General features: G+C 41.8%; 1 protein-coding gene across 2 annotated transcripts in view; it reads left to right on the top strand.

The window, feature by feature from the left end:
• Window positions 1-202: 202 nt before the first annotated feature.
• LOC134352930 (gamma-aminobutyric acid receptor subunit alpha-3-like) overlaps window positions 203-26384 on the top strand; it is a 351194-nt gene continuing 325012 nt past the window's right edge. Inside the window, exon 1 of one of the 2 annotated variants that reach the window (XM_063060567.1) lies at window positions 203-325. The gene's annotated coding sequence lies outside the window, so the exon portion shown is untranslated. Of the gene's footprint in view, window positions 326-396; window positions 794-26384 lie in introns of those variants that run through there. The other variant, XM_063060565.1, reaches the window with a different exon arrangement.

Below are 26384 nucleotides of genomic sequence, written 5' to 3'. Positions count from 1 at the left end.
TTCCCACTGTGTGTATGTGTGTGTGTGTCTGTGTGTGTGTGTGTGTGTGTGTGTGTGTGTGTGTGTGAGTGTGTGTTTCCCACTGTGTGTGTGTGTGTGTGTATTTATATTTGCCTGTATGCGTTTGGTGATTTGAACAGGTCAGACATCACTGAAGCCACCTCCAGGGGGAATCTGCTCTGCTTCTTTCAGTGGGGGAGAAAAAGCAGCAAGCATGCATATTCTTCTCTTTCTACAAACAGCATCTCCCAGGCACATTGTGGGATATTAGTGAGACACTGCGCCGGCAGGAGGATTTGTGTTTTTTAGAAATATTCCGGCACTGGTAAGGGCTGAGCTCTATGATTGTCTGCTTGTTGTGTAGTCTGCTTGCAGTGGTAGTCTGGGCTGCTGCTTGAGCTGAATGCAGGGCTCTCTGTCAGATGGAAGGAGGTATATGAATTGGTGATTTCGATTCCAGACAAAATAATAATCAAGAAGTGTCTGGAAAAAAAAGTCAGCACCTTCAAATGTCAGCATCCAGCTTGATAGAAGAGTCAGAGAGCCGTATCCATAGCTCTGAAAATGTTTTAATGCATGAGCTCAGGATCCAGCATGCCGGACTGTAAAGTGAATCAATTTTTTTGAAAATACGTTCTGTGGCTGAGCTACAGAGGAACTGTTCCACAATATGTCATAGAGTCCAGCTTCAGAGAATGGAGAGAAGGGGAGAGAGACAGGAACAACAAGGATGAGTCAAAGTGTTTGCTGCAAGTTTATCCAAAGGGTGTTGAAAATATAATTCATTTTTAAGGTGAGCAGTAATTTGAATAAGTTGAAAATATCTCTTTATTTTGAAATTAAGGTAAAAGCATTTAGTAAAATGAGGGGCTATGCTAGGGCTTTGGAATATAAAATAATTCTGGCATGGTCTGAGAATGTGTCTTTACCAGCTATTGTCGAGTGACTGGTGAGGCAGTAGCTCATTGAACAATAATTGGCAATTGAAATGCAATACACTTAATTCCACATCTTCAATTAGTAGCGAACAATTTGGTCATAAAATCATTTCAATTTTTAAAAGAAAAATTTATTTTATTTTGGAGGGTGGTGCATGTGGTGTTGAAATTGTGTTGAAAGAACAAAGGTGACATGACGTAGTGTTGCAGTAATAAATTATAATAAACTTCCTTCTCTCAGGAAATGTTTGTGGCTTTAAGTTCAGAGATGGCACAGGTTTAGTGAGCATTGATTCAGGGGTCTGCTTAGAAATAAATGCAAATATCTCGCAGTTCATGTGAAATGTCTGTGCTTTTGTTATCACTAGTGGATTGTTTCTGCAGTCTCGCCATAAATACCCTTGTGTGACAGAATGCCGGTCTGTGTGACATTTCATTGTGCTTTCTGTGGTAGCACATTGATGTAAACATGCTGTAAATGAGATAGACAATGGATTCAACATCTTTGCAGAAGCGGAGGATTTGTGCTGAAAGACTTGAAAGGCTGAACAGTTTTAGGTAGACGAGTAAGGAGGAAATATCCCCTCACACAGCTGCTGTGTTCTCGTTGTACACATTGTACTTCTTTGTATTTCATCCAGTCGAAGCTTGAACAGGCTTGTGTGATTACTTGTAGATCTACTGCACACACTGAATACACTAGCTGCCCAAATATTCCTAGTCTTTAGAGCTAACAAGAAGTGGCCTCTCTCTGCACACCGGCAAGATCACTGAATGCCTGCGAGATGCAGACTCCATCAAACCTTGACCACACATTTTTGTCTCTTTCTCCTTGGCAACAAAATAAAGAAAGATTAAATAAATTCATACTTTATAAATATCTTGGAGTTATTTCTTGATCCCAGGAGTGCTGTATACAGGTCTGGCACAAACCACTGGTAATGCAACAGAGGACAGCTAAGCAGAGATTTATTACAAATGAGAAATTTCCTTGACATGTGTCCACGGGAAGGGCTGTGCTATAGGAGAGGAAGTCCATCATGGATGCGTTCACAAGCGTCTACTCAGTGTGGCATTCAGCTTTGAAAGAGCAGTTTAATGAAGATCGATCGCAGTAGTAGAACCTGTGGGAGCTGTCACCAGACATGGGCAGAGGGGCACATGGCTCCGTTGTCACTTGAAGCACGTGGATACCACTTTATTCATGCTGCTAAAGTTACTACTAAAACATGACATTCACGCCATGGAGGCAACAAGCCTGCGATGGTGGGGCTGCTGTGTAAGACAAAATTTACTTAAATAAATTATTACTGATACACCTCAGATGGCACTTTCCTGATATTTCATTAATAACTATGTAGCTCTGGTAACATGCTGCTTTATCATTGAAGGCACATGACTGGCATAAGGCTGGACTACCAATGGGTTGCTATGGCACTGATGGTATTTCATTAATGGTACGCAGCAGGTTTATCATTACTGGTATGTTGCTGGTACATCTTTCGGGCAAATGGCTGGTATATTATTGACAGAATATAGTTGTGATATCCCTGATGATGCCAGCATATGGCTGGTATAAACACGGATGGCATATTGCTGGAGTATCATTGCTGCCACACTGAATCCCACTGAAGCTATGATGTATTAGATACACTTGTTTAGGCCAAGATCCTAAGTGGGGAGCGGGGGTTGACAGGATAGATGCTGAGCTGTTTTTACTAGTGGGAGGGGCACAGACCAGGGAGCATACTAGTAGGATAGGGGACTGGTCATTTAATAGAATGGTGTGTGGAAATTTCTTCTCCCAGAGAATCAGAACCAGATTTACTATCACTGGCTTATGTCATGAAATTTGTTGTTTTGCAGCAGCAGTACGTTGCAATACATAATAATAAATAAAACTATAAATTACAATAAGTATATATTTTTAAAAAATAAATGAGTATTGCAACAAGAGAGCTTAAATAATAACGAGGTAGTGTTCAAAGGGTCATTCTCCATTCAGAAATTGGATGGTGGAGGGGAAGAAGCTCTTCCTGAAGTGTTGACTATGTGCCTTCAGGCTTCTGTGCCTCCTCCTTGATGGTAGCAATGAGAAGAAGGCATGTCCCAGATGACGGGGTCCTTACCGATGGGTGCCGCCTTTTTGAGGCATCGCAATTTGAAGGTGCCTTCAATGCTGGGGAGGCTAGTGCCCATAGCAGAGCTGGCTGAGTTTACAACTTTCTACAGCTTTTTCCAGTCCTATGCAGTGGCCCCTCCATATCAGATAGTGATGCAACCAGTATGAATGCTATCCATGTTACACCTGTAGAAAATTGTGAGAGTCTTTGGTGACATACCAAGACTCCTCAAACTCCTAATGAAATATAGCTGCTGGCAAGTTGCAAAACCAGCCTCACACAAGACAGGTACACGTGGCATCACAACCAGGTCTCGAAGAATCTGGCAGCGGCAATCGAGACCAAGAGGGTAGCAACCAACTCCTCTCCCCCTAGAGCAACTAACGCTCTGACACCAGCAGCATTAATCTGAAAGGGATTGGAAAAGACCAACTAATCTCCTTCTAAATCCAGACTCAGGACATTTGGACATTTGTCTATAAGCAACTCATCTTTCCACTGGAAATTGCTACCACCAACCTTAGACCAGACTTGTTAACGATTATCTATTTTTCTGGAACTCACAGTCCTCTGGGAGGATTCAGTGGCTGAAGCATATGAGCGCAAAAGGCTACACTCTACAGATCTAGCAGCCAAAGCTCAGCGACGGCACTGGAAAACCAAAGTTTGTTCTGTGGACCTGGTTTGTAGGGGATTTATAGCCACATTCACCATCAAATTGCTGAAGGAGCTAGGGATCCATGGTTATACTCCACGGCAAACCATCAGAGCCACATCAGAGGTGGCAGAAAGAAGCAGTCAATGGTTTTGGATCAAGTGAAAGGACTGCACCTGGCCTCCAAGGTAGCATCAAAAGAGTGGGAGGACACAATGGGGAGTGACTCTGGGACACTAGAAGTCATCGTTAGGCCCTCCGGAGATGCAGTGGGCTAATCAATGAAATATTGAGGAAGGAGGGTACCCACTTGAAAATCCCTGCGTGTCAGCTCTGTGCCACTCCCAACATCAAGGCAGTCTTAAGCAAGTGCTCACGACCCATTGGCACCAGGGATATTAACATCTTAATCTGTGTTTTTTGATTTTTTTTGTCGTACCTTCTTTGTAAATGCTCCAAAATATTGGGCTCACGATAGCTCTTGAGAGTTGTTGGCACCCAGGAACTGAAACTGCTCACTCCTTCCACTGCTGATCCTTTGATGAGAACTGCTGTGTGTTCCTCCAACTTGCCCTTCCAGAAGTCCACAATCAATTCCTTGGTCTTACTGACATTGAGCACATGGTTGTTGTTATGACACAACTCAACCAGCTGACCTAACTCACCCCTGTATGCCTTCTCATCACCATCCGAAATTCTGCCAACAATAGTTCTGTCATTGAAAAAGTTGTAGTTGGAGCTTGAGCTGTGCCTAGCCACACAGTTGTGGGTGGTGAGAGAGTAGAACAGTGGGCTAAGCACACATCCTTGAGATGCACCAGTGTTTATTGTAAGTGGGAAGGAGATGTGACCCACTTTGACTGTAGCCTCTTCATGAGGTAGTCAAGGATCCTGTTGCAGAGGGAGGTACAGACATCCAGGATTTAGAGCTTGTGTATTAGAACAGAGGGTATGCCCGCGTTAAAAACTGAGGTCTAGTCAAGATGCATCAGCCTGATGTAGGTATTACTATTGTTCAGGTGATTGAAGGCTGAGTTGATAGCCAATGAGATTTCATCTACTGTAGACGTACTGTAGCGAAAGGCAAATTGCAATGGGTCCAAGTCCGGCTTAGGCAGGAGTTGATTCTAGCCATGACCAACCTCTCAAAGCACTTCATCACAGAATATGTGAGTGCAAGTTGAGGCAGATCCTCCTGCTCTTCTTGGCGCTTGTATGATTGTGGGGACCTCTGACTGCAACAGTGAGAGATTGGAGATGCCCTGAACACTCCTGCCAGTTGGTTGGCACAGGTCTTTAGTGACAGGTACACCATCAGGGCCTGACACCTCGTGCGGGTTACCCTCTTGAAAGATGTTCTGACGCCGGCCTCTGAGACATGGATCACAGGGTCACCGGATACTGCAGAGATTCACATAGATGTAATTTTACTCTTTCAAAGTATTCATAAAAGGTGTTTAGCTCATCCGGGAGTGAAGCATCACAGCTACTCATGATGTAGAGTTTGCTCTGTAGGAAGTAATGGCCTGAAAACCCCTGCCAGAGCCGACATACATCTGATTCCGTCTCTAACTATTGGAATTGTTTTGTATGATGAGTTGATCACAAAACACACTCCATCTCCCCTACCTTTATAAGGACACAGCTTTTATATATCTGGAATTCTCTGCTCCCAAGGGTGGCGAAGACCAGATCATTAGATGTACTCAAGTTGAAGATAGATGAACGCTTCAAAGATTGAAGAATTGATAGCTATGGGGAACTGGCACAGAAGAAAGGATAAGGCCAGCACAGATCAGTTGTAATTATATCGAATGATGGGGTAGATTTGAGGGCCTGAGTGGCCTGCACTTGCTCCTGTTTTCTTGTATGATGATGTTCCATTGATGTATCTCTGAAAGCATACAGCTGGTATATCAGTGACAATTCATGATGACATCATTGCTGGAATATCTTTCACAGTACATGGTGGGGTTATAAAAGTGCACACAGACTGGCATTTCATTGGCAGAGATTATCATTCATAGTGCAGGTTGGTATATCACTACTGGTACACTGATTGCTATAATTTATTGCTAATCACAAATTATTGAAGGTTCTAATATTTTTGATGGTATCAAATGGTGTGTATTCATTGGCACAAAGCTGGTATGTCACTAGGGAATAACAAGGGCTTATACTCTCAGTAGTGCACAGGATAGCATATCAATGATGCATCACTTGTATGTCACTGTTGGGACCAGTTTGTGGTACCTTTTGGAACATAATATTAGCACTTGCTTGCGATCTCATTAATGGTGCATTACTCTAACCTTGTTGATGCCAGGTGCCTGATACATCCTTACAGACATAGTTATGGAGCCCAGAATCAGATCCACTTACCCAACTCATCTATGCCAACCAAATGCCTGGCTGAGCTAGAACCATTTGCCTCTAAACTACTTCTCTCCATGAACCTGATCATTGTATTTGTAGCTGCCTCTACCATTTTCTCTAGCAGCTTGTTCCATATACCTGTCACCTTCTGTGTGAAAATGTTCTCCTCTTCAAATCTTCCTTCTCTCTTCTCAATCCTGTGCTCTCTTGTTTTTGGCATTTCCACCATGTGTAGATTATTTCTGCTATCTCCCCTGTTTTTGCCTATATTAGGTTACTTACCTCTATTAGGTCAGCCCCACCACCCATTCTGGGAAAACTACTGTAACCATGCACCTTATCTATGCCCGCACAATTCTATAAACCTCCCTAGGATGACTTCTTGGCCTTCTTCACTCCAGGGAAACTATTCCTGGCTCTCTTGTGTCTTTTTATAACTCAAGTCCTCCAGCCCTGGCAACATCTCTGTGAAGCTTTTCTGCAACCTTTTTCCAGTTTGCTCACATCCTTCCTATCGTAAAGTGACCTGAACTGCACATTATATTCCAAGCATAGTCCTTCCAATGGTCTGTATCCCAGTAACATGACATGCTAACTCCTGCAGTCAACGTTTCATCCAATGAAGGCAAACATGTCAAACGTCCTCTTCACTGTCCTGTCTACCCGTGTCACCACTTCCAGGGAGCTATGTACTGGGACTTCCAGGTCTCTCTGCTCTACAACACTTCTTGTGGAAGGATATACTCTATCTGTATATTCTTCAATTTAATTTCTCTAAATGAATGACTTCACACATGTCTATATTAAATTCCACCAGTCATTCCTTTTCCCACTTTCCAATGTATCTATATCCTGCTGTGACCCTGATGGCTTATGACAGATAAATTATTCATGGCATGTCCATAATATATTTATTACCACAACACCTACGGTTGCACTTGGCTCCAATACGATAGATGACAGATCATTGGTGTATCATGATCTACAGCTATAGAGGCACTGATGATCAATAGTCAGTATGCATTTAACACTATTAGCGTCTTCTGGAAGGCACATTGATGTCTTCTGAACAGTATTTCAAGGAATTCACATGTCTGAGACGTTGTTGCTATACATTCTGTTTCTAGGTTCTAATATCATTGATGGCAAGTTTACTATAATATCAATAATGCCACATGATTGGTACATCACTGAGACCACATGGCTGGCATATCACTGACATATCACCTTTGGGACATCATTCATGTACATGGCTGGATCATCATTAATAAGACACAGTTTCTATTATTGATGGTCAGAGACAGAGATACATATGACTCATTGTTGGTCCACCATTTATATAAAGTGGCTGTAGTATTATTGATGGCACATTGCTGAATGTCATTGGTGGTATCATTCGTGGCACAATCCTAATTTGTGGCTGTTGGCATTTAGCTCTGATGGTGCATCATTGTAATGTCATCCATGCCACATTAATAATGTATCACTGAGGGCAAACAACATTGACAACTCTGGCTCATCACGCGAACATAATTGCTAGCACATGGCTGTGATGTAATTGATGGCAATAGCTGTCTTTGGTAGCATGTGATTAATTCAATAGCCACCATTTAATATGGTCATTTCTGATCATCAGATTTCAGTCCCTGGTCCTGTTTTATCCCCACATTCTTCTAACCTTGAAACTTAAGAAAATAGGTCATCACTGAAGACCCTTGGCTAGACATTCTCTTTTTTTGGGACATGGCTGTGAACTCATGAATAGCTCACTACTGATAGATGCTTGTGGTACCTGGGCAGAGTGCTTTTGATATATGTAATTGGGATATAATTCACAGAAAGTAGCTGGTGATTTGAGGGGTCGCTGTTGAAGACATATTATTGATGTACAGTATGTCAAAAGAAAGGGGAGGCAGAAATAAGAATTGACACTCCAGCCCACAAACCCCAATGTGCTTTTCATCGAGATCATGCCTGCTCCCTTACCAAAGCACTTTGTCCCTTCATTTCCTTAATGCCAAGAAACTGACCTATTTCTGTGTGAATGAACTCAGTGATGGAGCTTTCACTGCTCTCTGGGGTACAAAGTCCTAAAGATTCATCTTGGTCTATGTGAAGACATTTCTTCCGGTCTCAGTCCTAAATGGCCACATATTCCGAGACTGTGCCTTCTGATTCCAGACTTCTCAGCTAAGGAAAACAAATTCCCGACACCCAGCCTGTAAGACCTATAGCAATTAAAACATTTCAGAGAGATCTCCTTGCATTTTTTCTATGTGCTATAGAAGCTAAGTCTAGTTTACTCATCTCTCCTTGGATGACAAACCTTATATCCTTGTCTAGTGAATCTTCACTGCATTGCTTGTGTAAGAAGTACATCTTTTCTTAGGTCAGAAGACCTAAACCATAAAGAGTAATCATATCATGTATGTGCCTATGACATAATTGAAGACTTACAGTTCTCATTAACTGAATATAGCTGGTGTAAACACTTGTTCTTTATAAAGACAAACAGTGTGGGTAAAAACACTGGAACAAATTTATTTACAGATTTACAGCAATGGCTTTTGTTCCAGCCTGAGCACATGTGACAAGCTCGCCCACATCATTTCCAATTCCAGAAGTAACCCCCCGGTATTGTCCACTGGAAACTGAAGTTCTTTATTATGTACACACATAATGGAACATCTTTCCCTTTTAAATACAAACAAACACAATATTATATCCCCATAAACCTTCAAGAAACAGTAATAATCCTTTGTAACAAAGATATTTACATTCTAATGCATGCCCTTTTTCACTTCTACACTCTCAGTCAGTCTCTGAGGTGGTTTAATGACCCTTTTTGCTCTGCTATATGTTTCCACAGGTGTAATGCTTGTATTTGGAGCATTAGTATTTGAGTCTTTCTGAGAATCCTGATCAACACGTTTATTCCTTACATCTGTTGGCCCCTTTGGCTTACTGATCAGTGATTTGTCACAGCTATGGGTTGGGAATTGTGGTCATAGACCCACATGGTTCCTTCTCAGAGGTGTTCCTTGTTCTGTCTGGAACTGGTAGGAATGTAGGGCAACTTCCCCTTGTACATATCCTTGCATGGACCATGTGTCAGAGTCATGATCTTGAATTCGCAGTTGATCTCCAGGCTTCAGATCTGGTAGGCCTTTTGAAGTCTAGTCATAATACTGTTTGTGTTTTTCTTTCCCTTTCACCTTCGGCAATTTGACCGTATGTACTCCTTTAGGTGTCAATAGGTTTTTGTGCACTGGAAGGTTAGCTCGTATCTGTCGACCCATCTGCATCTGGGCTGGTGAATGGCCATTCTGCAGTGGCACACTTCTGTAAATCATCAGACTTTTGTGGAAATCCCTTTGTCCATCTTGCACTTTCTTCATGAGACCCTTCAGTAACTTGACTGAACTCTCTGCTAGGCCATCGGATTTTGGGTGATGTGGGTTTGAAATTACATGTCACTGGCGAAGAAGTCAAATTCACAGCTGGAAGATTGCGAACCATTGTCTGATGCCACATCATGTGGAACTATATGCCTCACAAACACAGCTTTCCGGAAGGTGTTGACCACTTTGCTGTATGTTGATTGCAGTTTTACAACCTCAGAGTTATTGAAAAAGTAGTCTGTTACAGCTATGTGACTTTTCCCATAATATTCAAACAAATCAACTCCAAATTTGAAGTATTTGAAGTCTGGTACATGCTGTGGTGTAAACTTTTCTGCTTGCTGCTTTGGTCTGTGGGTAAGACATATCTCACACAAAACAATGGTCTGGCTTATGTTGTGGTTCATTCTTGGCCAGCGCATCACTTCATGAGCACTTTGCTACATTTTTCCTCATCAAGATGCCCTTCATATATATTCTGGAGAATTTCCTTGTGTAGTTACACTGAAATCTCAAACCTGTTCCCTTTGAAGGCCATATCTTCCACTACTCACAGTTCAACCCTGCATGCCCAATAATCCTGAATACACATTTGGACAGTCATTGTTAGTTGCTGGCCACCCTTTCCATATTGTCTCTTACTTTGAAAGTCTTATAAATAAATAACAGATTCACCTGGGCTCTGGTGTCAAACTTGAATGGAATTACTGTCTCATTCACAGTCACTGGAACAATCCATTTTGTTTTATTTTGTTTCATTTTATTTAAGTGCAGTTGTGAACAATAGACAGATCAGAAATGCTGATCAAGTCAACTAGTTCTCAAAGAGAACTCTGATAGGCCAATCAGATGGTTCATTGCTGCTCAGCGATAGAACACTAAAAAATCATGTGTACAATTAAGGAGCATTAAAAAATAGTAGAAATTCTGGAGTCATGATGATCATGATGAGGTCTGCTGCAGACAGACATTTATACACATGCTGTCCTCCATAATTCAAAAGGATTGAAGGATAAGGTTGCAGGGTGACAAAACGTGGCAGGAACACTTGGAACTAAAAACTAATCCCTACTAGGAGAAAACAGCACCTGTTCTTTCCACACTATTCTCCAGCAGTTTAAAGACTAAGTCCAGCCGGAACATAACTCATAGTGCTCTTTAAAGTCAGGTATTAACCCTACCTACCAACAACCAAGCATTACCATCCTGGTCCCTTTCATGATAGCTTATGAAGCATGTGACTTCCCTCTCAGAGATGATAGGTGTTTGTGCACTTGACTCTTGAAGGCTTGGATCCCATCGTTGCAGATGTTTCCAACCACAGCATCTGGAAGGCTGTTCCAAATTCTGATAGCACAGTGAAGGAAGCTTCTATCCAGTGTGTAGGTTCTCGCATCAGGCATAGAAACAGCATGAGCAGGCATAGATAAACTTGATCATGTGGTACGCCGTCTCTCATAAGATGAAGGCAGTATGGCGCAAAGGTCTGCAGGGCTGTGCCTGGTGTGCATTTTGTATATCACTACCCACAGTCCGTACAGAATCAACAAGGCCTTCCTCAACGTTCTCCTCAACTGTGTGCACCTTTCTCTTGGTAGCCCTCACATTGCAGCACTTTTCCTCCTACAATGACTGCAGGACATGTCTTTGGGCTGTGCCTACCTCCCCATGTGCTGAATTTGCTGTTTGAACCTACCTCTTTGCTATGCTTTTGCTTTGGAAATGTCTTGTGCTCTGCCCTTTTGTTTTCACAGCATACAGTGTTGTTTCTGTCCTATGCAGCTCCTTAGCTTGAGCTTGTGTGGTCTCCACTGCCCTACATATATCCACAACCTTTCCCAGCGTTAAATCTTTTCCATAGAGCAACCTTTCTCTGAGCCCATTATTTGAAGTTCTTTGCCTCTAGCTAGTGAGTCTCTCAAATCCCCAAACTCATGGGACTTAGTGTGTGAAGCTCAGCTAAGTATTGATCAAAGCTAACACCTTGTTTCTGGTCACAGGAGAAGAACATATCTTTTAAACATGATGTTTTTACTTGGGACAAACTACTCGTCGAATTTTGTCATGAGAGTGTCCAATGTAAAGGATGTCTCATCAATTTGAAAGCTGTTATCGATGACCAAAGCATCTTCACCAATTAAATGCAGAGATGATAGATATCTTCAATTTTTCATCCACCACTCCTGCTCCACTAGCCATGATATATATACATGTAATTGCTGTTTGAAGCATTTCCTGTTTTCAGTAAGATTGCCAGTAAACTGCACAGGTGTAGAAGGACTAAGCTTATTCATGATTCTTGGTGAATCTGTAAGACCATGAGACCTTGAGATATAGGAGCTGAATTAGGCCATTGGGCCCATTGAGTCTGCTCTGTCATTTCCTCATGGCTGATCCAATTTTCCTCTCTGCCCCAATCACCTGCCTTCCCCTTATGCCCTGACCAATCAAGCATCTATCAACCTCTGCCTTAAATGTATATAAAGAGTTGGCTTCTACAGCTGCCAGTGGCAAAGAATTCCACAGATTCACCACTCTCTGGCTAAAGAAATTCCTCCTTATCTCCATTGTAAAAGGATCCCACTATATTTTGAGGCTATGTCCTCTGGTCTTAGACTCTCCCAACCATAGGATACATTCTCTCCACACCCACTCTATCAAAGCCTTTCACCATTTGATAGGTTTCAATGAGGTCACCCCTCATTATTCTGAATTCCAGTGAAATCAGGCCCAGGGCCATCAAATATTCGTCATATGACAAGTTATTCAATCTTGGAATCATTTTTCGTGAACCTCCTTTGAACTCTGTCCAGTTTCAGCACATCCTTTCCAAGATAAGGGGCCCAAAACTGCTGACAATACTCTAAGTGAGGCCTCACCAGTGCTTTATAAAATCTCAACATTACATCCTTGCTTTTATATTCTAGTCCTCTTGAAATGAATGCTAACATTGCTTTTGCCTTCCTCACCACAGACTCAACCTGCAAATTATCCTTTAAGGAATCCTGCACAAGGACTCCCAAGTCCCTTTTCACCTCAGTTTTTTTTTGTATTTTGTCTCCATTTAGAAAATAATCAACCCTTTCATTTCTTCTACCAAAGAGCATGACCGTACACTTACTGACACTGTATTCCACCTGCTACTTCTTTGCCCATTCTCCTAATCTGTCTAAGTCCTTCTGTGGCCTCTCTACATCCTCAGAACTACTTTCCCCCTCCACCTATCATCTGCAAACTTTGCAATAAAGCCATCAATTCCATCATCCAATTCATTGACATATAACGTAAAATAATTGGTCCCAACACAAACCCCTCTGGAACACTACTAGTCACCAGCAGGCAACTAGAAAAGGCTCCCTTTATTCACACTCTTTGCCTCCTGTCAATCCGCCACTGCTTTTCCATGCTAGAATCTTTCCTTAAATACCATGGGCTCGTAGTTTGATAAGCAGTCTCATGTGTGGCACCTTGTCAAAGGTCTTTGGAAAATCCAAGTACACAACATCAGTTGATTCTCCTTTGTCTATCTGGCTTGCTATTTCTTCAAAGAATTTCAGCAGATTTGTCAGGCAACATTTTTCCCTTGAGGAAACCATGTTGACTATGGCTTACTTTATCATGTGCCTCCAAGTATCCCGAGTCCTCATCCTTAATAATCAGTTCCAACATCTTCCAAACCACTGATGTCAGACTAACCGGCTTATGGTTTCCTTTATTCTGTCCCTCTCCTTTCTTGAAGAGTGGAGTGACATTTTCAAATTTCCAGTCTTCCAGAACCATTCCAGAATCCTAGTGATACTTGAAAGATCATAACTAACGCCTCCATGATCTTTTCAGCTACTCCTTTTAGATCTCTGGGATGTACACAATCTAGTCCAGGTGACCTATCTACCTTCATACCATTCAGTTTCCCAAGAACTTTTTCTCTAGTTATAGTAACTTCACACAGATCATGCCCTCTGACACCAGGAACTTTCTCCATACTGCTAGTGTCTTCCACTTTGAAGACTGATGCAAAATACTTATTCAGTTCGTCCGCCATTTTCTTGTCCCCCATTACTACCTCTCCAACTTCGTTTTCCAGGGGTCCAATATCCACTCTCACCTCTCTTTTACACTTTATGTATCTGAAGGATCTTTTGGTTTTCTCTTTAATATAATTGGCTAGCTGACTGATGTATTTATTCCATCTTTCCCTTATTAGTGACTTTCTTAGCTGCTTTCTGTGGTTTTAAAAAAACTTGCTGATCCTCCACTTCCCACTAATTTTTGTTCTATTATGTACACTCTTTTTGACTTTTATGTTGTCTTTGCTTCTCTTATTAGCCATAGCTGTGTTACCTTTCCTTCAGAATACTTCTTCCTCTTTGGGTTGTATATATCCTGTGCCTTCTGAATTGCTTCCAGAAATTCCAGCCATTCCTAGTCTGCCATCATCCCTGCCAGTGTTCTTTTCCAACCAATTCTGGCCAACTCCTCTGTCACGCCTCTGTAATTCCCTTTACTCCACTGTAATGCTGATACATCTGACTTTAGCTTCTCCTCAAACTACAGGGTAAATTCAATCATATTATGATCACTTTCCCCTAAAGATTCTTTTACCTTAAGCTCTCTAATTAATTCTGGTTGACTGAACAACACCCAGTCCAGAATAGTTTATCCTCTGGTAGGCTCGCCCACAAGCTGCTCTAAAATGACACTTGTAGGCGCTCCTGAATTTCACCCTGGTAGAATCCAGCATCACCTGATTTTCCTAATCTATCTGCATATGAAGTCCCTCGTGACTATTGTAACATTGCCCTTTTGTCATGCATTTTCTATCTCCCATTGTAACTTGTAGGCAACATCCTTACTATTGTTTGGAAGTTTGTATACAACTCCCATTAGGGTCTTTTTACCCTTGCCGTTCCTTGGCTCTATCCACAATGAGGCTACATCCACACTAGACAGGATAATTTTGAAAATGCCGGTTTTGAGTAAAAACAACAGGCGTCCACACTACGCATTTTTCAAAATATCTCTGTCCACATCAAAACAGATATTTGGGTGAATCTACTCCTACTGGGCATGCGCAGACACATCTACAGAAAACAAGCGAAGAGGAAATGGTATACTGTAATATTTACGTTTCCGCGGCGGCGTTGTGCTACTTCCATAGAATAAAACTACAGTACCAACAACAACAGCGAAAGAAAGTTTTCAACAATGTCTTTGAGGAATACAAAGAAAACCTCCGCTGGAAAAATCAGACCGGACTTCGTTTAGATAGACCTGAAGTCGAGCTGTTTCTGCGAGTTACAAACAACTACAAAGTCAGCAAAGCAGTGGAGATGTTTAATTCCAGACAAGCTATTAACGTAGACAATAAAGTAAACAACACATGCATGAAGCCGTCCTCTACCCAAGATCAACAAGAGAGTAGAATCTCCTGCAGCCAGAATTGCGCAGTATTTCTGACATTAATATTTTTAAAGATAGACTCAATCAAATCAATTTAGGGGATCTAGTCAAAAAAGCTCACTTTACAATTTAACCCTCATGCCGTTCACACCGACTGCGCGTTAGAACAGCCGTTTGGCCGTGCTTGCGCAGTGCCAAGCTAAGCGGAAAAAGCACTGTTGTTGTGTTGTCATGACAGTGTTTTCAGATATCTCCGTTTACCCCGTCCCACTACAACGTGAAACAATCGATTTCAAATTTACACGCTCTGGAGAGTGTTTTCAAAAATCTCCGTTTCTGCGGGATGAAAACGCCGTTTCGGTGTGGACAGAGGGACAAAACGAAGAGAAAAAGCTTTGTTTTCAAAATTATCCGGCGTAGTGTGGAGCAGCCTGAGTCAACACCTTCTGACCTTGAGTCACCTCTTTCTAATGATTTGATTTCATTTTTTACCAACAGAGCAATGCTCCCCCTCAGCCTTCCTGCCTGTCCTTTCGATACAATGTGTATCTTTGGGCATAAAGCTCCCAGCTATAATCTTCTTTTAGCCATGACTCAGTGATGCCTGCAACATTATACCTGCCAATCTACAACTCTGCTGCAAGTTTATCTACCTTATTCCGTATACTGTGCGCATTCAAATACAACGCCTTCAGTGCTGTATTCACTCTTTTCAATTTTGTCCACCTTTTACACTGCAACTCATTCTGTTGACTGCAGTTTTGCCCTATCAACAGCCTCTTCTCACTACACATTGCCTCTGTTTGTAAACCAGCTGCTTCATCTTCAGCACTGCCATCCACCTTTCCTACGATTCTTCTTGCATTGAAATATATGCAGCTCAGGACACTAGTCACACCATGCTCAACCTTTTGATACGCAACTTTGTCTGAGGCACCACTTAAGAATGCTGAGGGCTCAGTTCGAGATATCCCAGATCCTAGTACTTAGGAGGCAACATAACATCCGCGAATCTTGTTCTCACCCACAGAACCTCCTGTCCGTTCCCCTAACTAATGAATTCCCTACCTCAGCATACCTCTTCTCCTCCCTTTCCTTCTGAATCACACAGGCAGACTCAGTGCCAAAGACTTGCCCACTGCAACTTTCCTCTGACAGTATCCAAAGTTGTTGAGGGCCACAGGGTACTCTGCACTGGCTCCTGAACCCTTTCCCCCTTCCTGACTGTCACCCAGCTTCCCGTGTCCTGTACCTTAAGTGTATCTACCTCTCTGTATGTCCTATCTATCACCCCACCTCAGCCTCCCGAGTGGTCCGGCATTCATCCAGTTCCAGTTCCAGCTCTTTAACGCGGAGTGCTGGAAGCTGCTGCTGGATGCGCTTCTAGCAGATTTAGTCATAAGGGACATTGGAGGTCTCCCTGCCTTCACACATCCTGCAAGAGGAGCACTCCACTATCCTGCCTGTCACTCCTACTGTCCTAGCTCAGCAGATATAATGAAGAGAACAAAAAAAAACTTGAGCCTTTCCTTTCTTTGTTTTCTCTGAGTGAAGCCTCGAAGAGCTATAGCCTAGATCAACACTCCAACAATGTCACTCAGCTGATGGCTGCTGCATTTGGCCCTGTTTTCATTTCAGTTGCTCCTGCTAATCAATTCCAAATGCCGACTGGTCACTGGTCAAAGCTCGTTTTCACTGTACTAACCCACTGCTACCTTTTGTCCTCGGGCAGAGGACCTGAGTGAGATCCCCTTCTCTCAAAACTTCCAATGTCAGGATTGGCTGCTGGTCAAAGCTCTTCTGTGGTGTACTGCAAGAATCAACGTGCTCTGTTGCCTCGCTGGCCTGCTTCGCTCCATGACTCTCTGTCTAGCGTCTCTTCCTTCAGTTGCTCACAGTATTTATTTACTGTCCATGTTTATACCTCACGCTAGCATCTGGCACCATGTCATGTTTGTTCTTTGTACAAACAGTGTGGGCAAAATGCTAGAACTAGTTCATTTACAGAGTTACAGCAATGGCTTTTGCTCCCGCCTGAGCACGTAGAACAAGCTCACCTGAGTTATTTCTGGTTCCAGGTGAATCACCCGCATTGCCCACTGGAAAATGAAGTCCTTTATTTTGATGTACGCACATAATAACCCAGCTGGTATGTCACTGGAAGCATATGACCAGTCAATAGCATTATGTCATTTAAAGTAAATAGCAGATACTGTATAATGGCACTTTATTGCTCTATGATCATTGGGTAGTATCCCACAGATAGTTCTCATATATATCCTTGATGGCATTTAGCATTGATGACATGGCCATGGTATATTGATAGACATAGAAAATAGGAGGAGGAGGCTATTCAGCCCTTTGAGTCTGATACTTCATTGAATATGATCGTGAACATTCCCAGGTTCCTACACTTTTCTCATTCCCTGGATAACTTTTTCATCTGGAAATTTACGTGACTCTGCCTTAAATATTTTCAATGACTTTGACCTCTATGTCCTTTGGTGGTAGTGAAGCCCTCAGGTTTATCAGTCATTTGGTGAAGAAATTCCTCTCAGTCCTAAATCCTTTGCCCCATAACCTGTGAGAGTAACCACTTGATCCAGAACCCTTTCTGCAGTTAGCATGAACTGCCTTTTCATACCCAATCTGTCTCGCCCTCTCACAGTGTTTTAAGTTTCAGTTAACTCCCCTCTCATCCTTTTCCAATTGAGTGAATATAGGTGTCATCAATAATCTCCCATCATAGGGCGGTCCTGCCATTCCATAAATCAGGTTGTTAAACCTTTGTTACACTCCCTCTGAGGCAAATACTTCCTTTTACAGATAAGGATGTCAAGACTGCACATAGAACCCCTGATGTGGACTCACCAAATCCTTGTTCTTGAAGCAAGACATACTTGCTTTTGTACTCAAATCCACTTATAATGAAAGGCCAGCATATTTTTTGACTTGTTAACCATTTGCTGCACCTGCACATTTGCTTTCAATTATAGGTGCAAAAGAACATGAATATTTCCCTAACTAACATCATTTTTAAAAATCACCATCTTCATGTTTTTCCTTAAGTGGACAGTTTTACATTCATCTCCATTATGCTGATTTCCCCATGTTTTTGCCCACTTATTCAATAGGCTTAAATAAACATGGATCATCCTGGTGTTCTCTTCACAATTCATTAACCCACCTAGTTTAATGTCACTGGTGAACTTTGAAACTTCACATTTGGTTCCCATCCAATATATAGATAATGAACTGAGGACCAAGATCTGTCCTTAATCCCTGCTGCCCTGAAAAAAATTTTTTTCCCAAGTAAATGAGAATCAAAAATTGTAGGTACTGAAAATCTGAAATAAAAACTGGAAATCTGACCGATGATGTTTCACTTGAAATGTTGGCTCATTTTTTTTCCTTAGCTGCTACCTGACCTGCTGTAAAATTTTCTCTTTTTATTCCATTTATACCCACCCCATTTCCTTTCTATTGTACCAATATCATGTGCTTTATGTTGAGCACTTTTCTTTCCAGTAGGGCATTAATTTTTTTTCACAGCTTCTCTTCTTTTGCACATTTTTATCTGTCTTTGTTTGAGTATAGTTTTTCATCGACCCCATTGTATTTCTCTGTCTTATTCTGAATGCCTGCAGGAAAATTAACCTCACAATGGTAGATGCTGACATGTATCTGCTTCGTTAATAAATTTAATTTGAACTTTGAAAATTCAAATACACCTCATCAGCTGGTTCTCCATCATATAGTCAATCAGATTCACCCTCAAATATTTCCAATGGATTTGCCAGACAAGTTTTCCCTTCCAGAAATTCATGTTGATTTTATAATCCTTCTGATATTTTGTGTTCTTTTATGTCACTGTGTATTATAGCTTCCAGCATGTTCCCCACTGCTGATATTAGACTAATCAGACTGTCCTTTCTTATTTACACTCTCCCTCCTTTTTTAACTCGTATGGCTTCACATACCATCATTCATAAATTTGTTGAGTTCTGGAAAATGACAATGGCTATGCCCTATAGTACTCTGGGACTTGTTGGCTTTCAGTCCCACAGATCTTTCCAGGACAATTTTATAACTAAGGAAATTAATATAACTAATTTTCTTTAGTTCCTTATCATCATTGGATTCATAGTCCTCTAGAATTCCTGTAAGATTATTTGTCTCTTCCTCCATGGAGGCAGAACCAAAGGGTTTGTTTAATTGCTTGGCCATTTCCCTGCATCCTATTATGAGCTCTCTCATTCCTGACTGTGAGGGACCAGGAAAATGTCACTAATCTGTCATCTGTGGGAACTTTTGCAATAATGATCATTAAGAGGACTTGGTTGTGATATCATTTTGGTAGGGCACAATGAATGACACATTGCCTTGATACCATGTGCCTGGGATATAATTCATGATTATCATTCGCAGCAGGTACGTGGTATATTTTCATTGGTACTTTGTTGCTACCTCACAGATGGCATATTCTTTTTGTATCATAAATAGGAAGCGCTCAGTGTAAAATGGTTTGTTACAAGAACACAATCAGAATCAGGTTTAATATCACTGGCATATAACATGAAATTTGTTTTGTGGTAGCAGTATGTTGCAATAGATAATAAAGAACTATACATTACAATAACAAATTAAGTAAGTATTGCAAAAAGAGACCACAAGAGACCAAAACTTTCAGAAATTTGATGGCAGAGCGTCAGAAGCCATCCCTGAAACTTTAAGTGTGTGTCTTCAGGCTCCTGTACCTCCTCCTTGATGGTAGCAATGAGAAGAGGACATGTCCTGGGTTATGGGGTCCTTAATGATGGATGCCACCTTTTTGAGGCATCACCTCTTTGAAGGTGTCCTCGATGTTGGGGAGGCTAGTGCCCATGACTGAGCCGGCTGAGTTTGCGACCTTCTGCAGCTTTTTCCTGTCGTGTGCAGCGGCCCCTCCATACCAGACAGCAATACGACCAGTTAGAATGCTCTTCACACGACTTCTGTAGAAATTTGTGAGCTTAATGACATACTAAGTCTGCTGAAATTCTGAATGAAATACATACACGGTAAAATCTGCAGATGCTGGAAATCCAAACCAACTCACACAAAATGCTGGAGGAGCTCAACAGGCCTGGGAACGCCTATAGAAAACAGTAAGCAGTCGACGCTTTGGGCCAAGACCCTTCATCAGGACTCAAGGTTCTTGATGAAGGGTCTTGGCCGAAATATTAGCTATTTACACTTTTCCCGGCCTGCAGAGTTCCTCCAGCATTTGTGTGTTATTCTGAATGAAATCAGCCACTGCCATGACTTTGTTGTAATTGTATCAAAATGTTGGGCCCGGGGTAGATCTTCAGAGATGTTGACAGCCAGGAAGTTGAAAGCACTCACCTTTTCCTCTGCTGATCCCTTGATAAGGACTGGTGTGTGTTCACTCGACTTCCCCTTCCTGAAGTCCACAATCAATTCCTTGGTTTTACTGGCATTGAGTGCAAGGTCACTGTTGTGACACCACCCAAACAGATAATCTACGTCACTCCTGTATGCCTCTTTGTCACCATCTGAAATTCTGCCAACAATAGTTCTGTTATTGGCAAATTTATAGTTGGTGTTGGAACTGAGCCTAAATACGCAGTCATTGGTGTAGAGAGGGTGGAGCAGTGGGCTAAGTACACATCACTGAGGTGTGCTAGTGTTGATTGTCAGTGAGGAGGAGATGTTGTTTCTGATCTGCACTGACTGTGGCCTCCCGATGAGGAAGCCAAGGATCCTGTTGCAGAGGGAAGTATAGAGGCCCATGTTTTGGAGCTTGTTGATTAGTACTGAGGGTATGATAGTGTTGAACACTGAGCTGTAATCAATAAACAGCAGCCTGACATAGGTATTGATATTCTCCAGGTGATCCAAGACAGTGAGATTGCATCTGCTGTAGATCTATCGAGTTGATTGGCAAATTGCTGTGGGTTCAGAACGTTTCTTAGGCAGGAGTTGATTCTGGGCATGACCAATCTCTCAAAGCACTTCATCACAGTAGGTGTGAGCGGAACTGAGCAATAATCATTGTCACCTCTTGAAGCAGGTGGAACCTCTGACTGCAGCAGTGAGAGGTTGAAAATGTGCCGGAGCACTCCCACCAGTCAATTGGCACAGGTTTTCAGTGCCCTACCAGCTATACCATCGGGGCCTAATGCCCTTCACTGCACATTCACCGTTTCGATTGAGGTTCTGACGTCAACATTGAGACAGAAGTCACAGGATCACCAGATGCTGCATGGATTTGCACAAGTGTAGTTTTATTCCCCCTTACAGAGTGTTCAAAAGGGAATTGAGCTCATCCGGGAGTGAAGCATTGCAGTCATTTATGAAGTTAGTTTTCACATTGTAATGGCCTGCAAACACTGCAAGAGCTGACGTGCACCCTATTCTGTCTCTCTCTTCATTCAGAATAGCCTTTTCTTCACTCTTAAGATAGCCTTTTCTGGGTCATCCTTGGACATTGTATAGTTCTGGATCACCAGTCTTGAATGCCAATGATCTAGCCCTCAGCAGACTAGAATCTCCTGGTTCATCAATGACTTTTGGTTTGGGTATGTCTAGTATGTTTTCGAAGGCACTCACTTATCTGCACAGGTTTTGATGAAGTCAGTGACAACTGCGGCGTATTCATTCAGATGTGAAAATGAATCCCTGAATATTTTCCAGTCCATCGACTGAAAGCAGTCCTGTAAGAGCTCCTCTGCCTTTCTTGACCATTCCTTCTTGGCCCTCACCACTGGTGTTGTGGTCTTTAGTCTCTGCCTGTATGTCAGGAGTAGAAGTACAACCAGGTGATCGGACTTTCCAAAGAATTCTAGTTGAGATGAGCAGGATTGAGACAGGACACTCATGTCTGTGCACCATGGTGAGTTAATCATGAAGTATACTTCCCCTCTCTGACTTTAAAACACTCAGCTGTTCTCTCTTTGTGGTGGATGGTGAAGCTTTTGGGCTGCAGCACTGCATCCAAAACGTGGGGGTGAGCCATGTTTTCATGAAGCAAAGTTCACAACAACCCCTATGTCCCTCTGGTACTGCAATTTTATTCTGAGGTCTTCAGTTTTATTTTCCAGACATTGTACCTTCAGCAGCAGGATAGTTGGGGATGGGGGTTGAAGGCCTTTCTGTTTCACTTATACCTGCAGACCAGCACTCGTTCCTCACTTCCTTTTACTTAAAGGAGAACTTCACTCGTGACTTGAGTCTACCAGTTTTGAGGATCAATAAATTTTAAAAGATGTCTTGAAATGATGTTGTTTACTGAAGTACCGATGGCTGCAACTGTAGTAGTCCTAAACAGGAATATGTGAGCTGCACGCAAAGAGTCGCCACTTACCAGTACCATCTTCAAACCTTACTCTTTAAATGCTGCACGTCTTGTCAAGCAGCATTGGTGGAAAGGGAAACCAGTTATTGTTTTGGTCATAGACCTCTCCTCAGAATAGAGGGAGATGCGGGAGGGGGTAATTTTAAAAAGGCTAGATTAAGATTGGTTCAGACAGACTAGATATTAAGGAGCAAGAGTGCTGACCATTGGTAGGGCATTTTAAAGAGACTGGGTAAGAAAGGGTCATCAGGATGATAATGGCAAATAATGAAAGAGAAACTTACCCCATCTTGGAGAGTTCAGTGTTCATTCCAGGAAGCTGAAAAGTACTTGGCTGGAATTTAATATTCCTCCAGTTTATGTTGGGCCCCACAAGTAGTAAAGACAGCTGGAGAGCTCAGAGTCGGGTGGGATTGTGAATTAAAGTAGCATGGAACAAGAAGCGTGTTGCTGCTATATCACTGGTCACATCTGACCATAACATTGCTGAGGGTAAGTTGCTGGTGTATCAGAGAATGTATTGAGATAATATTGATGGGATGTTGCTGGTGTATCGTTAATGAAATGTGTTCATGATACAATCGATGGTAGTTGTTGGTGTACTATTTGTGTAAGTGCTTACAAATCATAGACAGCTTGTTTCTTTTATTATTTCTTTGATTAAAAGTTTTCTAACTTTGTAGGTAGCTGCTTGGATTAAGGATATTAGTATTGGTGAATTCTTAGATGACTAATGAGACCACTGGAGGACCACCAATAGGGCAGGAGAAACCGGACAAATGGGCATGTAGCATTTTTTTCTGGGTGACAGGCTCCTTCTATGATCATCTTCCATCTCCTGCTGCTACGTGGAGTAGAGTTCTCAGCGCCCAACACCGCGCACCCCCCCCGCCCCCCAGCCAGTACCAATTTCCTGCATTTGGCTAATATCCCTCTAAGCCGTGCTTCTCCTTGTATCTTCTTAAACAATACTATTGTACCAGCCTCAGCCTCTTCCACGGGTAGCAGATACCTATACTGCCTAGTTTTAGACTCCCTGACCTTGGGGAAAAGACTGTTACCATCCTCTTTACCTCTACTCTTCAAATTTTTAAATTCTTCTATAAGGTCACTCCTCCTACATTCCAGGGAATAAAACCTAGTTTGGCCAACCTCTACCTGTAAATCAGACCTTCTAGTCCTGCCAACATTCTCATGTCCAAAACTGAACTCCAGGCCTGGCCTCACTGGTGGATGACTTACCTAACTGCAGTATAATATCCAGCTCCTTTACTCAGTGCACTGACTGATGAAGGACAGCATGTTCAACATCTTTTCCCCCACCCTGCTTACTTGTGGCCAATTTCACAAACTGTGCACTTGTACCCCTTAGTCTCTCTGTTCCATTGCACTCTCTCATGCTCTACTATTAATAAAATAAGTTCTATGCTGGTCTGACTTTTCAAAATGCACCACCTCACACTTAGCTGTATTGAAGTTCCATTTGCCACTCCTTGGCTCACTTACTTAACTGATCCAGTAAAGTATTAATATATACTCTCTTCATATAGCATCACCTTGTTTCAAGGAATTAACTTAGTTAACCCGATCCCCATTGCCTCCAATTCAAGAATACCTTTGTTTTAATATGGATACCAAAACTGCATACAATAACCTAGATGGAGCTCTCATTCTCCTGTAGATTTGTATCAAAACTTCCTTACTATTATACTACATACCTCTTACATAAAAGACAACATTGCATTCGCCTTCCTAACCACTTGCTGATGCTGGATGCTAATGCTTCATGTGTATGATACCAGGAGCCCCCAGATCACTCTACACTGCAACAATACTTTTGTCAATTTGTTTTGATAATAATTGGCTTTTTCATTCTTCCATCCAATGTGTTAATCTCACATTTTCCCACTTTATATAATAAGTGTCAACTTCTTGCCCAATAACTTAACTCACTAATATCCCTCGGCAGACTCTTTATGATGTCACCAGGTTCGGATATGGTCCAAGTGCGGAGTGAGAGATATTGAACCGGGTTGTCAGTTCACAGACTTTAATGCGAACAGAGTTAAAGGGGAAAAAAAGCAGTAAGTGCTAGGCCAAACAGGACCGTTAACTAAAACTCTCAAATGGAAAAACGAAGTTTACACTGCGGCTGAAAAGAACAACTAAGAATAAAACGAATACCGCTAGTCTTCAGAGTCAGTTGACTTGACAGTTCAATTTTTCAAGCAAGGTCAAATGCATATGGGCAGTGAAGTGAAGCATTGCTGTACTGCATCCAAGTCTCAACAAGCACTATGATGAAAAGTACGGAATTAAATACTATAACAATTAAATAATAATTAGCTGACACGTGCATATTCACAAGCGCCGTTGCCGTATCTACTGCACTGCTGAATCCATGGATGTGACATGTGACTTGCCAGTACTCTAATCTTCGCATCATCAGCCACATTTTAGTCAACACCTCCATTAGTCTTCAGCAAAGATTGTCAATTGTTTGACTCCAGTGCTAATTCCTGTGGCACTGCAACACATTCAGAAATCCAGTCTGAAGAGGAACCATTTATCCCATCCCTCTGTTTACTGCTTCTTAGCCAACCTCTGACCATGCCAGGGCATTGCCACTCACTCTTATTTTGTGAGATAACCTTTTACATGAAATCTTGCTGAGTACCTTCCAGAAATATAAATACACCACATCTACTAGTCTCCCTTTATCCAACCTGCTTGTTATATCCTCAGAGAACTTAAGCAAACTTGAAAAACAAGAGTCCTCCTTTCATGTAACTATTTTGTTTCTGTTCGGTTATCTTTAATTTTCTAAATGAACTCCGACAAGCTCATTAACAAGGCATTCCAAAATTTTCCCAATGGCTGATGCTTGGCTTGCTTCCCTATAATTTCCTATTTTCTGTCTCCTTCCCATCTTGGAAAGTAGGGCTACACCTACACCTGTCAGTCTTCTGGGACCCCTCCTGAACATGGGAATTTTTGGTAAATTATAAACTATATATCCACTGTCTCTGCAACTTTTTATTTTAACGACCAAGGATACAAGACACCGGGTCCATAATCTTGTTGACCTTCAACTCCATTAGTTTGCTGAGTACTTTCCTTCTGATGATAGAGATTGAATGAAGTTCCTCATTCCCTGTAATCACCTCTCCATCCTCATTGGTGTCTTCTATCCTGAATCCCTATTTCTTGGTAATGATGCACTAGCCTTATTCTCTAAGGTACTGTATGTTTGGACTATTCTTTTCATATTTTTTGTATACCACTGAACTTTTCACTATCCATTTTTATATTATCAGTTGATCTACTCTTTTCTCTTTTATATTGTTAGTGGCGTCCTTTGCAGATTTCCAAACACTTCCCAATCCCCTGAGTTCCACTAATCTCATTACCCCTCTTACGGTTTAATATCATCCGTGGTGAGCCATGGATCCTTTTTTGGAATTTTTCTTCCTAACCAGAGTATGCCTGTACTATCATTTATGAATTTCTCTCACTGCTGGAGTAACATTTTATCCGTTAATCAATTTTACCAGTCACTTCAGCCAACCCTTTCCTCAAAGCATAGTAATTTAAGTGCAGAACAAAAATTTCAAGCCCTAGTTTCACATCTTCAAAATGAATTTGTGATTTTACAATGCTGTGATTTTACTCTTTCCTTAGGAATCTTTAATCAACCCTAAATCCTTGCACTGTATCGGAACTGCAACAGCTTGTTACCCAATGTTAAGAAACTATAGCCAGTGTACCCAATGATGGAAGGAAGAAATGTTTAGTGGTTGATCCTGTCCGTAATGAAAATGCTTTGTCCTGCATAATATCCAACTTCTTGACAGTTTTGGGAATCTCATGCATCCAGACAAACGGAGAGTACTCAATGGTACTCCTGATTTGTGTCTTGTGGTCAAAATGGTCAAAAGGCCTTGGCTTGTGAGTAGCTGAGTCATTCATTGTAAGATGCCCAGCCACTGACCTGACCTGACCTGAACAAGAGGAATTTCAGGATGCTATATTTGATGATCTCATTGGGGTAAAAACCATAACAGATGGCATGGTAGAGACTTAGTGAAATCATGACAGGAATCTGATGAGCAGATGCAGAAGGAAGCAAATGAG

Source organism: Mobula hypostoma, chromosome 10 (assembly GCF_963921235.1).
Source record: "Mobula hypostoma chromosome 10, sMobHyp1.1, whole genome shotgun sequence".
Lineage (NCBI taxonomy): Eukaryota > Metazoa > Chordata > Chondrichthyes > Myliobatiformes > Myliobatidae > Mobula > Mobula hypostoma.
This window is presented reverse-complemented; position numbering and strand designations above follow the sequence as displayed.